Below are 15,602 nucleotides of genomic sequence, written 5' to 3' on the forward strand. Positions count from 1 at the left end.
GGGCCTCAGCAGTGGGGCATCAGGGTGTGCTCCAGGGAGTTGTGAAGTGTGCATGGACCAGGACTGTGTTGACAGTGTGTGTGGTCCTGTGGGGGGTGAGGCTGATCAGCAGCAGAAGACCTGTGCTTCACAAATAGGCATAAAAAGGATCAGCCCCACCTTCCAAAGCCTGAAACAATTGAGTGCTCCCATGCCTAGCCCCACTCAGCTGCAATCCTAAGAGAACTGACAACAGCCTTGTAGGCCTGAGGACTACAGCAACTGTAAGCCTTTGAGCCCAGCAACCAGCTACACTGGGTACCAACCCCATTAAGAGGAAAACTGCAAAAAGAGTGTGCTGATAGATTTTGTAGCCAATGATGCTGAGGCTCTCCAAACCAGACTTACAAACAGCTGGCCAGGGAAGGAAAGACTAGATTCCCTGGGTACCTGCATTAAGAGCAACCCTGACACAGAAGAAGGACACAAGTAGCCCACAAAGGGGTCATTCCTGGATCATTTGGACTGGTGATGAGAGGGAAGCACACTATTGGGCCTCATAAGGTGTCTCATACATAAGGCCACTTCTCCAAGATCAGGAGACATAGCTGACTCAGCTAATACATAGAAATAAGCACAGAGAAAGAGGCATAATGAGGAGGCAAAGGAATACACTCCAAGCAAGGGAAGAGGATGAAACCCCAGAAAAAAGGATTAAATGAAACAGAAATAAGCTCACTACTCAGCAAAGAGTTTAAACCAAATCTCATAAGGATGCTCACAGATATTAGGAGAAGACTGGATGAACACAATGAGTTCATCAGCAATGAACTAGAAGATATAAAAAAGAACCGATCAGAAATCAAGACTACAACGCTGGAAATGAAAAATGCACTAGAGGGACTCAATAGCAGAGTAGAGGATGCAGAAGAATGGATCAGCAAGCTAGATGAAAGACTAGAGGAAATCACCCAAGCTGAACATGAAAAAAAAAAAAAGAATTAGACAGAATGAGAACAATCTAAGGAAACTCTAGGACAATATCAAGCACGTTAACATTCATATTATAGGTGTCCCAGAAGGAGAAGAGAAAGACAAAGGGGCAGAAAATTTATTTGAAGAAATATTAGATGAAAATTTTCCTAACCTAAGGATGGAAACAGACATCCAAGTACAGGATACACAGAGAGCTGCAAACAAGATAAGCCCAAAGAGGTCCACACCAAGACACATTATAATTAAAATGTCCAAAATTAAAGATAAAGAGACAATCCTAAAAGCAGCTAGAGAAAGGCCACCTGTGACATACAAAGGAAATCCCATAAGGCTTTCAGCCAACTTCTCAGACAAAACCCTGCAGGCGAGAAGAGAGTGGCATGACTATTTAAAGTGCTCAAAGGAAAAAACTTATAGCCAAGAATACTCTATCCAGCAAGGTTGTCATTCAGAATAGAAGGAGAGATAAAGAGCTTCCCAGACAAGCAAAAATAAAAGCAGTTTATTACCAAGAAACCAGTTCTACCAGAAATGCTGAAGGGACTTATTCAAGTGGGAAAGCAATGACCACAAATAGAGATTTAAAAAATTATCAAAAAAAAACCCCCAAAAAACCCCAGGCAATAAATCACTTGTAAAGGTAAAAATATAGTAAAGGTAGCAGATCAACTACTTGTGAAGATAATATGAATGCTAAAAGAAAAATGTACTAAAATCACCTATTTCAATGATAAGAGGGTAATGGATAGACGCACTAAACAAGAGACTACATATGATTTCAAAAAATAAAATATGAGAGGAGGGGAGTGAAAAAGTAGAGCTTTTAGAAAGAGGTCAGGCTAAAGAGTCTATCAATTCTATATAGACTGTTATATACATAAAATATTATATAAGATCCTCATGGTAATCACAAATCAGAAACCTGTAATAAGTACACAAAAAAGTAAGACAAAAGAAGTTAAACATATCACTAAAGAAAGCCATCAAACCGCAAGAAAAGAGAGCAAGAGAAGAAGAAAGGAACAGAGAAGAACTACTAAAACACCCAGAAAAAAAAGTAACAAAATGGCAATAAATACATATTTATCAATAGCTACTTTAAATGTCAATGGACTAAATGCTTCAATCAAAAGGCACAGGGTGGGGGCCGGCCCTGTGGCTAAGTGGTTAAATTTGCTCGCTCCACTGCAGCAGCCCAGGGATTCACCAGATCAAATCCTGGTCACGAATATGGCATTGCTCATCAAGCCATGATGAGGCGGCGTCCCACACGCCACAACTAGAAGGACCCACAACTGAAAATACACAACTATGTATCAGGAGGCTTTGGGGATGAAAAGAAAAAAATTTTAAAAATCTAAAAAAAAAAGCATAAGGTGGCCAGTGGAATAAAAAAACAAGACCCATGTACATGCTGCTTACAGAAACACACTTCAGACCTAAGACACTCACGAACTGAAAGTGAAAGGATGGAAAAAGATATTCCATGAAAAAGGCAAAGAAAGTAAAGCAAGGGTGGAGCAAAATGGCGGGGTGAGCTGACCCGGGACTCTCTCCCCTCCAAAGTACAACAAAGGACTGAAAAAAAAAAAACACCTGAATTTCAGCTAATGAACCTAATGCCAGGACTCAGAGACCTACAGTATCAAAAGACAGAAGACGGAGCCCCTACTGCCCACCTCGGAGATGCTGGAACAGGGTAAGAGAGAACATCGCTCCATCCCCTAGAAAACGGGATTGCCGTGCGGGTCCAGGAAGGAGCGGTGGAGGGGCCGCATGACCAGGGGATCGTCTAGGACTCCCGCCGCTGGTACAGTGGAAACCCGCTGATGGGGGAAAGCTTCTGTGCACGGGGACCCCATAAAAGCAGGGCGGGAGACCAGAGAACAGAACTGATCGAATCCAGGTCAGTGCCGAGAGAAACCACCCCACCCCCGCGCCGGCAGAGCACACTGGGCACCGCCAGCTTGCCCAAAGGCTGCGAGCTCAGAACACGCGGCACTCGACCCCCATCTAGTGGCGACAGGCGGTAACTGCAACCTAATTCTACCACCATGTGAAAAACTGCTCCTCTACCATCCAGCAATTTATAAAAGCCCTGGACGAGAAGGAAAACAATAAAAACATAGAATGAAGTCCTGAGGACTTGGAATTAGGTAAACTAAATGAAAATGAGTTCAGAGCAGCTATAATCAAAAAACTCAATGAGGTAGAGAGAAAGATAGAGAAACAAGCCAAGTTCTGGAGTTACTTCACGAAAGAGATTGAAATCATAAAGAAGAATCAAACAGAATTACTAGAGATGAAAAACACAATGGACCAGATAAAACAGAATACAAATTCCCTGAATGCCCGGGTAGACTCCATAGAAGAGCAAATTAGCATAATTAAAGATAGACAGGCTGAAATGCTCCAGACAGAGGAAGGAAGAGAACTAAGGATTAAAAGGAATGAGGAAAGTATTAGAGAGATAGCAGATTCAATGAGGAGAAAGAATTTAAGGATCATAGGAATTCCCGAGAATGTAGAAAAGGAAAATGGAGCAGAAAGTGTGCTTAAAGAAATTATAGAAGAGAACTTCCCAAATCTAGGGATTGAGGGAGAAATGTGTGTAGAGGAAGCTTTCAGATCTCCTAGATTTGTCAATGTAAAAAGACCTACTGCAAGGCATATAGTAGTAAAAATGGCAAAAAGGAATGACAAAGAAAGAATACTCAGGGCTGCATGAAATAAGAGAATTACCTAGAAGGGAGCCCTTATCAGACTTTCAGCAGATTTCTCTGCAGAAACCTTACAAGCTAGGAGAGAATGGAGTGACATATTCAAAGCTTTAAAAGATAAAAATCTTCAGCCAAGAATACTCTATCCAGCAAGAATATCCTTCAGGTATGAGGGAGAAATGAAGTCTTTTCCAGGCAAACAAAAGTTAAAGGAATTTGTAACTGAAAGTCCTCCACTACAAGAAATCCTCAAGAAGGCTCTCATACCTGGAAAAAGAAAAAAGGGAGACAGGGGTCACAAACCACAGAGTAGGGAGACAGATAAATAGAACCAGAATAGGATAGCAAATATTCAACTATAGCATTAGGATAAAGGTAAGGAAACTACCAAAGCAAAGACGATCTTATCACTCTAACTACAAACTCATAACACAAGTTGGAACAAGAAGTGAAAATAATAATTTAGGAGGGGAAGAGCAAAGGGACTAAATTACTCTAGGCCAAGTAAGTAAGAGACCACCAGAGAATAGACTATATTATACACGAGATTCTAAATACAAACTTCAGGGTAGACACTAAACTAAACAACAGAACAGAGACACAAAACATAAATAAGCAAAAATCTAAGAAACTTAGCATAAGAAATTGTAGTATCAAATGAGTATGATAAAGCACACAGGAAGAGAAAAGCAGGAAAGCCAGATAATAAGCAACAGATTGACAGCTTTAAGTCCACATGCATCAATAATCACTCTCAATGTAAACGGATTGAACTCTCCAATAAAAAGACACAGATTGGCAAAATGGATTAAAGAACAAGATCCAACAATTTGTTGCCTCCAGGAAACACACCTCAGCCCCAAGGACAAACACAGGCTCAGAGGGAAGGGGTGGAGGACAATACTTCAAGCAAATAGCAAGGGAAAAAAAGCAGGTGTTGCAATTGTTATATCAGACAAAGTGGATTTCAAAATAAGACAGGTAAAGAGAGACACACAAGGACAATATATAATGATCAAAGGGACACAATCAAGAAGAAATAATGCTTATAAATATTTATACACCCAACATAGGAGCACCAAGGTTTATAAAGCAACTATTAACAGACTAAAGGAAGATGTTAAAAACAACACAATAATAGTAGGGGACCTCAACACCCCACTCACATCAATGGACAGATCATCCAGACAGAAAATCAACAAGGAAATAGTGGAGCTAAACGAAAAACTAAAACAATTGGACTTAATAGAAATATATAGATCACTTCACCCTAAAAAAGCAGAATACACATTCTTCTCAAGTGCACATGGAACATTCTCAAGGATAGACCATATGTTGGGAAACAAGGCAAGCCTCTACAAATTAAAAAAAATTCAAATAATAACAAGCATCTTCTCTGATCATAATCCTATAAGGCTAGAAATTAATTACAAGAAAAAGCTGAGAAAGGCACAAAGATGTGGAGACTAAACAATACACTACTGAACAAGCAATGGATCATTGAAGAAATTAAAGAAGAAATCAAAAAATACCTGGAAACTAATGAAAATGATAACACGCCATACCAACTCATAGGGGATACAGCAAAAACTGTATTAAGAGGAAAATTCATTGCAATACAGACATATCTTAACAAACAAGAAAAATCCCAAATAAGCAATCTTAAGCTACACCTAACTGAACTAGAGAAAGAAGAAGTAATAAAGCCCAAAGTCAGCAGAAGGAGAGAAATAATAAAAATCAGAGCAGAAATAAATACTATTGAAACGAAAAAGGTGGTAGAAAGGATCAATGAAACAAAGAGCTGGTTCTTTGAGAAGATAAATAAAATTGACAAACCACTAGCCAGACTTAGAAAGAAAAAAAAGGAGAAAGCTCAAAGAAACAAAATCAGAAATGAAAGAGGAGAAATAACAACAGACTCTGCAGAAATACAACAGATTATAAGAGAATACTACAAAAAACTATACACCAACAGAATGGATTACCTAGAGGAAATGGATAAATTCTTGGACTCCTACAATCTCCCAAAGCTCACTCAAGAAGAGGCAGACAATTTGAACAGACCAATCACAAGGAAAGAGATTGAAACAGCAATCAAAAACATCCCAAAGAATAAAACCCCAGGACCAGATGTCTTTCCTGGGGAATTCTACCAAACTTTCAGAGAGGATTTAATATCTATCCTTTTCAAGCTATTCCAAAAAATTAGAGAGGATGGAGCACTTCCTAACACATTCTATGAGGCCACCATCATGCTGATACCAAAGCCAGACAAGGAAGCCACGAAAAAAGAGAACTACAGGCCAATATCACTGAGGAACATAGATGCAAAAATTCTAAACAAAATTTTGGCAACCAGAATTCAGCAATTCATCAAAAGGATCATACATCATGATCAGGTGGGATTCATACCAGGGACACAGGGATGGTTCAACATCTGCAAATCAATCAACGTAATACACCACATCAACAAACTGAGGAATAAATACCACATGATCATTTCAATAGATGCAGAAAAAGCATTTGACAAGATCCAACAGCCATTTATGATAAAAACTCTGAACAAAATGGGCATAGAAGGAAACTACCTCAACATAATAAAGGCCATATACGACAAACCCATAGCCAACATCATACTCAATGGGCAAAAACTGAGTGCCATCCCCCCAAAAACAGGAACGAGACAAGGATGCCCTCTATCACCACTATTATTTAACATAGTACTGGAGGTCCTGGCCAGAGCAATCAGGCAAGAAAAAGGAATAAAAGGAATCCAAATAGGGAGGGAAGAAGTGAAACTCTCGCTGTTTGCAGACGACATGATCTTATATATAGAAAACCCCAAAGAATCCATTGGAAAACTGTTAGAAGTAATCAACAACTACAGCAAAGGTGCAGGGTATAAAATCAATTTGCATAAATCAGTAGCATTTCTATACTCCAGTAATGAACCAACAGAAAAAGAACTCAAGAACACAATACCATTCACAATCGCAACAAAAAGAATAAAATACCTGGGGGTAAATTTAACTAAGGAAGTGAAGGACCTATATAATGAAAATTACAAGGCCTTTCTGAGAGAATTGGATGAGGACATAAGGAGATGGAAAGACATTCTATGTACATGGATTGGAAGAATAAACATAGTCAAAATGTCCATTCTACCTAAAGCAATCTACAGATTCAATGCTATCCCAATCAGAATCCCAATGACATTCTTTACGGAATTAGAACAAAGAATCCTAAAATTCATATGGGGCAACAAAAGACCCCGAATTGCTAATGCAATCCTGAGAAAAAAGAACAAAACCGGAGACATTACAATCCCTGACTTCAAAACTTACTACAAAGCTACAGTAATCAAAACAGCATGGTACTGGTACAAAAACAGGTGCACAGATCAATGGAACAGAATTGAAAGCCCAGAAATAAAACCGCACATCTATGGACAGCTTATCTTCAACAAAGGAGCAAAGTGCATACAATGGAGAAAAGAAAGTCTTTTCAAGAAATGGTGGTGGGAAAACTGGAAAGCCATATGTAAAAGAATGAAAATTGACCATTCTTTTTCGCCATTCACCAAAATAAACTCAAAATGGATCAAAGACCTAAAGGTGAGACCTCAAACCATAAGGCTTGTAGAAGAAAACGTAGGCAGTACACTCTTTGACATCAGTATTAAAAGGACCTTTTCAGACACCATGTCTTCTCAGAGAAGAGAAACAATAGAAAGAATAAACAAATAGGACTTCATCAGACTAAAGAGCTTCTTCAAGGCAAATGAAAACAGGATTGAAACAAAAATAAACCCCACTAACTTGGAAAAAATATTTGAAAGTCATATATCTGACAAAGGCTTAACATCCATAATATATAAAGAACTCTCACAACTCAACAACAAAAAATCAAACAACCCGATCAAAAAATGGGCTGGAGACATGAACAGACATTTCTCCAACGAAGATATACGGATGGCCAATAGACACATGAAAAGATGCTCATCATCGCTGATCAACAGGGAAATGCAAATCAAAACTACACTAAGATATCACCTTACACCCGTTAGAATGACAAAAATATCTAAATTTACTAGTAACAAATGTTGGAGAGGTTGTGGAGAGAATGGAACCCTCATACACTGCTGGTGGGAATGCAAACTAGTGCAGCCACTATGGAAAACAGTATGGAGATTCCTCAAAAAATTAAAAATAGAACTACCATACGTTCCAGCCATTCCACTACTGGGTATCTGTCCAAAGAGCTTGAAGTCAGCAATTCCAAAAGTCTGAGGCACCCCAATGTTTATTGCAGCACTGTTTACAATAGCCAAGACATGGAAGCAACCTAAGTGTCCATCAACAGATGAATGGATAAAGAAGTTGTGGTATATATACACAATGAATACTACTCAGCTGCAAAACAGAACAAAATCATCCCATTTGCAACAACATGGATGGACCTTGAGGGAATTATGTTAAGTGAAATAAGCCAGTTAGAGAAGTATAATCTCTGTATGACTCCACTCATATTAGGAATTTAAAAATGTGGATAAAGAGAACAGGTTAGTGGCTACCAGGGGAAAGGTGGGGTGGGGGGGTCAGCACAAAGGGTGAAGTGGTGCACCTACAACATGAATGACAAACATTAATGTACAACTGAAATCACACAAGATTGTAACCTATCATTAACTCAATAAAAAAAAAGAAATTGGGGGAAAAAAAGAAAGTAAAGCAAGGGTAACAGTACTTATATCAGACAAAATACACTTTAAAACAAAAACTGTAAGAAGAAACAAAGGGCACTACATAATGATAAAGGGAACAATCCAAGAAGAAGGTATAACACTTGTAAATATCTATGCATCCAACATGGGAGCACCTAAAATTATATAGCAATTATTAACAGACATAAAAGGAGAAATAAACAGTAACACAATAATAGTAGGGGACTATAACACTCCACTTACACCAATGGATAAATCATCCAAACAGAAGATCAATAAGGAAACGCTGGCCTTAAATGACACGTTAGACCAGATGGACTTAGATATATAGAACATTCCATCCCCAAACCACAGAATGCACATTCTTTACAAATGCACATGGAACATTCTCCAGACTTGATCACATATTGGGCCACAAAACAAGTCTCAATAAATTTAAGAAGATCGAAATAATACAATGCATCTTTTCTGACCACAAAGGTGTGAAACTAAAAATCAACTACAGGAAGAAAACCAGAAAGGCTACAAAAATGTGGAGATTAAACAAAATGCTACTGAACAATGATTGGGTCAATGAGGAAATCAAAGGAGAAATCAAAAAATACCTGGAGAGAAATGAAAATGAAAATACAACATGCCAAAATCTGTGGCATACAGCAAAAGCTGTTCAAAAGGGAAGTTTATAGAAATTCAGGCCTTCCTCAGCAAAGAAGAAAAATCCCAAATAAACAACCTAAAAGCACATCTATAAGTACTGGAAAAAGAACAAAAAAGAAAGCCCAAAATTAGCAGAAGGAAAGAAATAATAAAAATCAGAGCAGAAATAAAAGAAATAGAGACTAAAAAATCAATAGAAAAAATTAATGAAACCAATTGCTTGTTCTTTGAAAAGATAAACAAAATTGACAAACCCTTAGCTAGACTCAGCAAGAGAAAAAGACAGAAGGCCCAAATAAATAAAATCAGAAATGAAAGAGGCGAGATTACAACGAATACCTCAGAAATACAAAAAATAATAAGAGAATACAATGAAGAGCTACACGCCCACAAACAGGATAATCTAGAAGAAATGGATAAATTCCTAGAAACATAAAACCTTCCAAAATTAGACCAAGAAGTAGTAGAGAATTTGAATAGATCAATCACCATTAAGGAGATCGAAACAGCAATCAAAAACCTCCCAAAAAATAGAAGTCCAGGACCAAATGGCTTCCCTGGTGAATTCTATCAAACATTCAAAGAAGACTTAATACCCATCCTTCTCAAACTCCTCCAAAAAATTGAAGAGGGGGGAGGCTTCATAACTCCTTCTACAAAGCCAACATCATCCTGATACCAAAACCAGACAAGGACAACACAAAAAAAGAAAATTACAGGCCAATATCACTGATGAACATCGATGCAAAAATCCTCAACAAAATGCCGGCAAATCGAATACAACTATACATTAGAAAGATCAAACATCATGATCAAGTGGGTTTCATTCCAGGGGTGCAGGGATGGTTCAACATCTGCAAATCTATCAATGTGATACACCACATTAACAAAATGAAGAATAAAAATCACATGATCATCTCAATAGATGCAGACAAAGCATTTGAAACGATGCAGCATCCATTTATGATAAAAATTCTAAATAAAATGTGTATAGGAGGAAAATACTTCAACATAATAAAGGCCATATATGATTCACCCACAGCAAATATCATTCTCAATGGACAAAAACTGAAAGCTATCCCTCTAAGAATAGGAGCCAGACAAGGATGCCCATTGCTACCACTCTTATTTAACATAGTATTGTAAGTCGTAGCTAGAGCAATCAGGCAAGAAAAAGAAATAAAAGGGATCCACATTGGAAAAAAAGGCGTGAAACAGTTATTCTTTGCAGATGACATGATTTTATAGAAAGAAAACCCTAAAGAATCCACTAAAAAATCTTTAGAAAAAATAAATGAATACAGTCAAGTCGTGGGATCCAAAATCAACATACAAAAATCGGTTCCGTTTCTATACACTAACAGTGAAGTAGCAGAAAGAGAAATTAAGAATACAACCCCATTTACAATTGCAACAAAAAGAATAAAATACCTAGGAATAAACTTTAAAAAAGAGGTGAAAGATCTGTGCACTGAAAACTATAAGACATTGTTGAAAGAAATAGAAGGAGACACAAAGGAATGGAAAGATATTCCATGCTCTTGGATTGGAATAATTAACATCGTTAAAATGTCCATGCTTCCTAAAGCAATCTACAGATTCAAAGCAATCCCTATCAAAATTCCAACAACATCTTTCACAGAAGTAGAACAAAGAATCCTAAAATTTATATGAACAACAAAAGACCCCGAATAGCCAAAGGATTCCTGAGAAAAAAAGAACAAAGCTGGAGGTATCACAATTCCTGATTTCAAAATATACTACAAAGCCATAGTAACCAAAACAGCATGGTACTTGCATAAAAACAGACACATAGATCAATGGAGCATAATAGAGCCCAGAAATAAGCCCACACGTTTATGGACAGCTAATATTCAACAAGGGAGCCAAGAGCATACGATGGAGAAAGGAGAGTCTCTTCAATAAATGTTGTTGGGAAAACTGGACAGCCACATGTGAAAGAACGAGAGTAGACCATTACCTTACACCATGCACAAAACTCAACTCAAATCAATTAAAGACTTGACTGTAAGACCCAAAACCATGAAACTTCTAGAAGAAAACATAGGCAGTACATTCTTTGACATCAGTCTGAGCAGCATATTTTCAAGAACTATGTGTGACTGGGCAAGGGAAACAAGAGAAAAAATGAACAACTGGGACTACATCAAACTAAAAATCTTCTGCACAGCAAAGGAAGCCATCAACAAAACAAAAAGACAACCTAACAATTAGGAGAAGATATTTGCAAACCATATATCAGATTAATATCCAAAATATACCAAGGACTCATACATCTCAACAACAAAAAACCAACAACCTGATTAAAAAATGGGCAAAAGATCTGAACAGAGATTTCTCCAAAGAAGATATACAGATAGCCAACAGGCATTTGAAAATATGTTCAACATTATTAGAGATCAGGGAAATGCAAATCAAAACTACAATGAGGTATCACCTCACTCCAGTCAGAATGACTATAATTAACAAGACAGAAAACAGCAAGTATTGGAGAGGATGTGGAGAGAAGGGAACCCTCGTACACTGCTGGTGCGAGTGTAAACTGGTACAGCCACTATGGAAAGCAGTATGGAGTATCCTCAGAAAATTAAGAATAGATCTACCATATGATCCAGCTATTCCACTGCTGGGTATTTATCCAAAGAACTTGAAAACTCAAAGGCATAAGGATACATGCACCCCTATGTTCATTGCAGCATTATACACAATAGCCAAGACTTGGAAGCAACCTAGGTGCCCATCAAGGGACAAATGGATAAAGAAAATGTGGTATATACACAATGGACTAATACTCAGCCATAAGAAATGATGAAATCTGGCCATTTGTGACAACATGGATGGACCTTGAGGGTGTTATGCTAAGTGAAGTAAGTCAGAGGGAGAAAGTCAAATACCATATGATCTCACTTATAAGCAGAAGATAAAAACAACAACAAACAAACACATAGCATTGGAGATTGTATTGGTGGTTACCATAGGGAAAGGGGTGAGGGGGGAGGGCAAAAGGGGTGATTAGGCTCACATGTGAGGTGATGGACTATAATTAGTTTGTGGGTGTTGGACATGATGTAATTTACACAGAATTAGAAATATATTATGATGTACATCTGAAAGCTATATGTTATAATTCAATGTTACTGCAACAAAAAAATAATTAATTTATAAAAGGAAATTAAATAATAAATGAAAAAGCAACAAACCCAAAAATTGGCTCTGAAAAAATCAACAAGATGACAAACATTTAGCTAAATGAATTTTTACAGAAAAGAGATGACTGAAGTTAAAAAATCAGAAAGGAAAGTGGGGACATTCCTACTGATTTTACAGAACTAAAAAGGATTATAAGAGAATATTATGAATACTTATATACTAAAAAATTAGATAACCTAGATGAAATTGCCAAATTCCTAGAAACACAATCTAGTAAGCTGACTTAAGAAGAAATAGAAAATCTGAACAGAGCTGTAACTAGTAATAAGATTGGATACGTAACCAAAAACCTCCCAAATAAGAAAAACCAACGCCAGATGGCTTCACTAGTCAATTCTATCAAATATTTAAAGAAGAATTAACACCAGTTCTTCTTAAACACTTCAAAAAACTTTCTAGAATAAGGAACACTTCCTGACTCATTCCATGAAGCCAACATTACATTGATGCCAACACCAGACAAAGACACCACAGGAAAGAAAGCTACAGGTCAATATTCCTTATGAATATAGGTGCAAAAATTCTGGACAAAATACTAGCAAACCAAATTCAGAAGCATATAAAGAGGATTATACTTCTTGACCAAGTGGGATATACTCCCAGAATGCAAGTGTGGCTCAAGGTGCAAAAATCAATCAATGTAATACACCACAAAAATAGAATGAAGGGAAAAAACAACAGGGTCATCTCAATTGGTGCTGAAAAGCATTTTACAAACCTCAACACTCTTTCATGATAACAACATTCAATAAACTAGAAAGAGATGGGAACTTCCTCAAAATGCTAAAGGCTTTTTATTAAAAACCCACAACTAACAACATACTCATTGGTGAAAGACTGAAAGCTTTTCTGCTTGTTTTCCTTGGGAAAAATAAGGACACTGTGCTTTCACCACTTCTATTTAATATAGTGCTGGAAGTTCTAGCCAGAGCAATTAGGCAAGAAAAAGAAATTTAAAGCATCCAAATTGGAAAGGAAGAAGTAAAATTATCTGTGTTTGCAGGTGATATAATCTTACATGTAGAAAACCCTAAAGAATTAGCAAGAAATTTTATAGCTAATAAACAAATTCAGCAAAATTTCACGATATAAAACCAATACACAAAATCAGTTTTATCTCCATATACTTGCAATGAACAATCTGAAAAGAAAATTTTAAAAAATTCATTTACATAGAATCAAAAAATTAAAATATGTAAAAATAAATTTAAAGAAGTGAAAGATTTGTCCACTGAAAACTATGAAACATTGCTGAAAGACATTAAAGAAGACACAAATAAATGGAAAGACATCCAATGTTAATGGACTGAAACTCTTTATATCATTAAGATGACGAGACAACCAAAAGTGATCAACAGATTCAATACAATCCCTATCAAAGCTCCAATGATTTTTTTTACAGAAATAGAAAATCCATCCCCAAACTTACATGGAATCTCAAGAGACTCTAAAGAACCAACACTGAGTTGGAAAAGAACAAAATTGGAGGACTCATACTTTCTGATCTCAAAACTTACTACAAAAGCTACAGTAATCAAACTACTGTGACAATGGAATAATGATAGACATACAGACAAAAGGGAACAATGGAGGACCCAGAAATAAGCCCTCAGATGTATGCTCAATTGATATTCAACAAGGGTGCCAAGACAATCTAATGAGGAAAAGAGTCTTTTCAACAAACAATTTGGGAAAACTCAATATTCACGTGCATAAGAATGAAGTTGGAGCCTTATCTTATGTCCTATACAAAAAAGAACACAAAATCAATCAAAGAGTTGAAAGCTCACAAAATGACAGAAAATTTTTGCAAATCATATCAAAATTAGAAAGAACTCCTACAAATGAACAACAGAAAATCAATGACCCATTCAAATATGGGAAAGGGACCTCAATAGACACATCTTCAAAGAAGATAGGCAAATGGAAAAAAGCACATGAAAAGATGCACAACATCATTTGTCATTAGGGAAATGTAAATTAAAACCAGAATGAAGTACCACTTCACATCCTTTAGGATGGCTTTAATGGTTTTTTTTAAAAAAAAACAAATGGAAAATAACAAACGTTGGATGGATGTGAGGAAAATGGGACTCAGCTGCATTACCGGTGAGTGTGAAATGGTGCAGCCACTGTGGAAAACAGTTTGGCAGTTTCTGAAAAAGCTAAACATAGAATTATCATGTGATCCAGTAGTTCTACTTCTAGGTATATACCCAGAGGGATTCAAAGCAAGGTCTCAAACAGATAGTTGGAGGGCAATGTTCATTGCGCCATACTCACAATAGACAAAGGTACAAAGAACCCAAGTGACCATCAGTAGGTGAATAGATACACAAAATGTACGTACATACAATAGCATATTGTTCAGTCACAAAAAGGAATGAAGTTCTGGTACATGCTACCACATGGATGAATCTTGAAAACATCGTGCTAAGTGAAAGAAGCCAGCCACAAGAGGAAAAATAATATATGATTCCACTTATATGTGGGACTTAGAATAGGCAAATTCAGAAAGTAGATTGGAGATTACGAGGGACTGTGGGAAGGCCGAATGGGAAATTAATGCTTAATGGTTACAGAGTTTCTGTTTGCAGTGATGCAAAAATTTGGGGGGGGCCGGCCTGTGGCCAAGTGGTTAAGTTCGCGCACTCTGCGTCAGTGGCCCAGGGTTTCACCAGTTTGGATCCTGGGCACAGACATGGCACCACTCATTAGGCCATGCTGAGGCGGCATCCCACATGCCACAACTAGAAGGAAGCACAACTAAAATATACAACTATGTACTGGGGGGATTTGGGGGAAAATAGCAGGAAAAAAAAAGATTGGCAACAGTTGTTAGCTCAGGTACCAATCTTTAAAAAAGAAAAAAAAAATTGGAAATAGTTATTGGTGATGGCTGTACAAAATGAATGTAATTAATGTCACTGGACTGTATACTGAAAAATAAAGTGGCAAATTTTATGTTATATATGTTTTACTAGTTGAAACAAAATAAGAATGGAATATACCAAAAACCATTGATGATAAATGGGTGAACTGAATGTTATATAAACTATATCTCAATAAAGCTGTTGGTTTTTTTTTTTTTTAACAAAAAAGCCTTCTACCTGGAAGATGCAGTCTATGTAGAGGAGTAAAAGTAAACAAAGTGTGATAAATTGCATCAGCACCAAACTGAACTTTACCAAACCCAGAAAAGTGCCTGGGGTGATGTACCCACAGGAGTAATTGCTTCAAGCTGCCAGTCTGGGGGTTGACTGCCCCCCTCCTCTGCCTTTCTGTTGCCTATA

The 15,602-nt window shown here is 37.2% G+C and overlaps 1 long non-coding RNA gene and 1 pseudogene across 1 annotated transcript in view; both read right to left on the reverse strand.

Annotated features, from left to right (window-relative positions):
* LOC106833794 (cytochrome P450 4B1-like) overlaps positions 1–15,602 on the reverse strand; it is a 93,088-nt pseudogene that overhangs the window by 57,751 nt on the left and 19,735 nt on the right.
* The window catches only part of LOC139045444 (uncharacterized), a 41,603-nt gene that overhangs the window by 25,505 nt on the left and 496 nt on the right, over positions 1–15,602 (reverse strand). The window lies entirely within an intron of this gene.

This window comes from Equus asinus, chromosome 5 (genome assembly GCF_041296235.1).
Source record: "Equus asinus isolate D_3611 breed Donkey chromosome 5, EquAss-T2T_v2, whole genome shotgun sequence".
Lineage (NCBI taxonomy): Eukaryota > Metazoa > Chordata > Mammalia > Perissodactyla > Equidae > Equus > Equus asinus.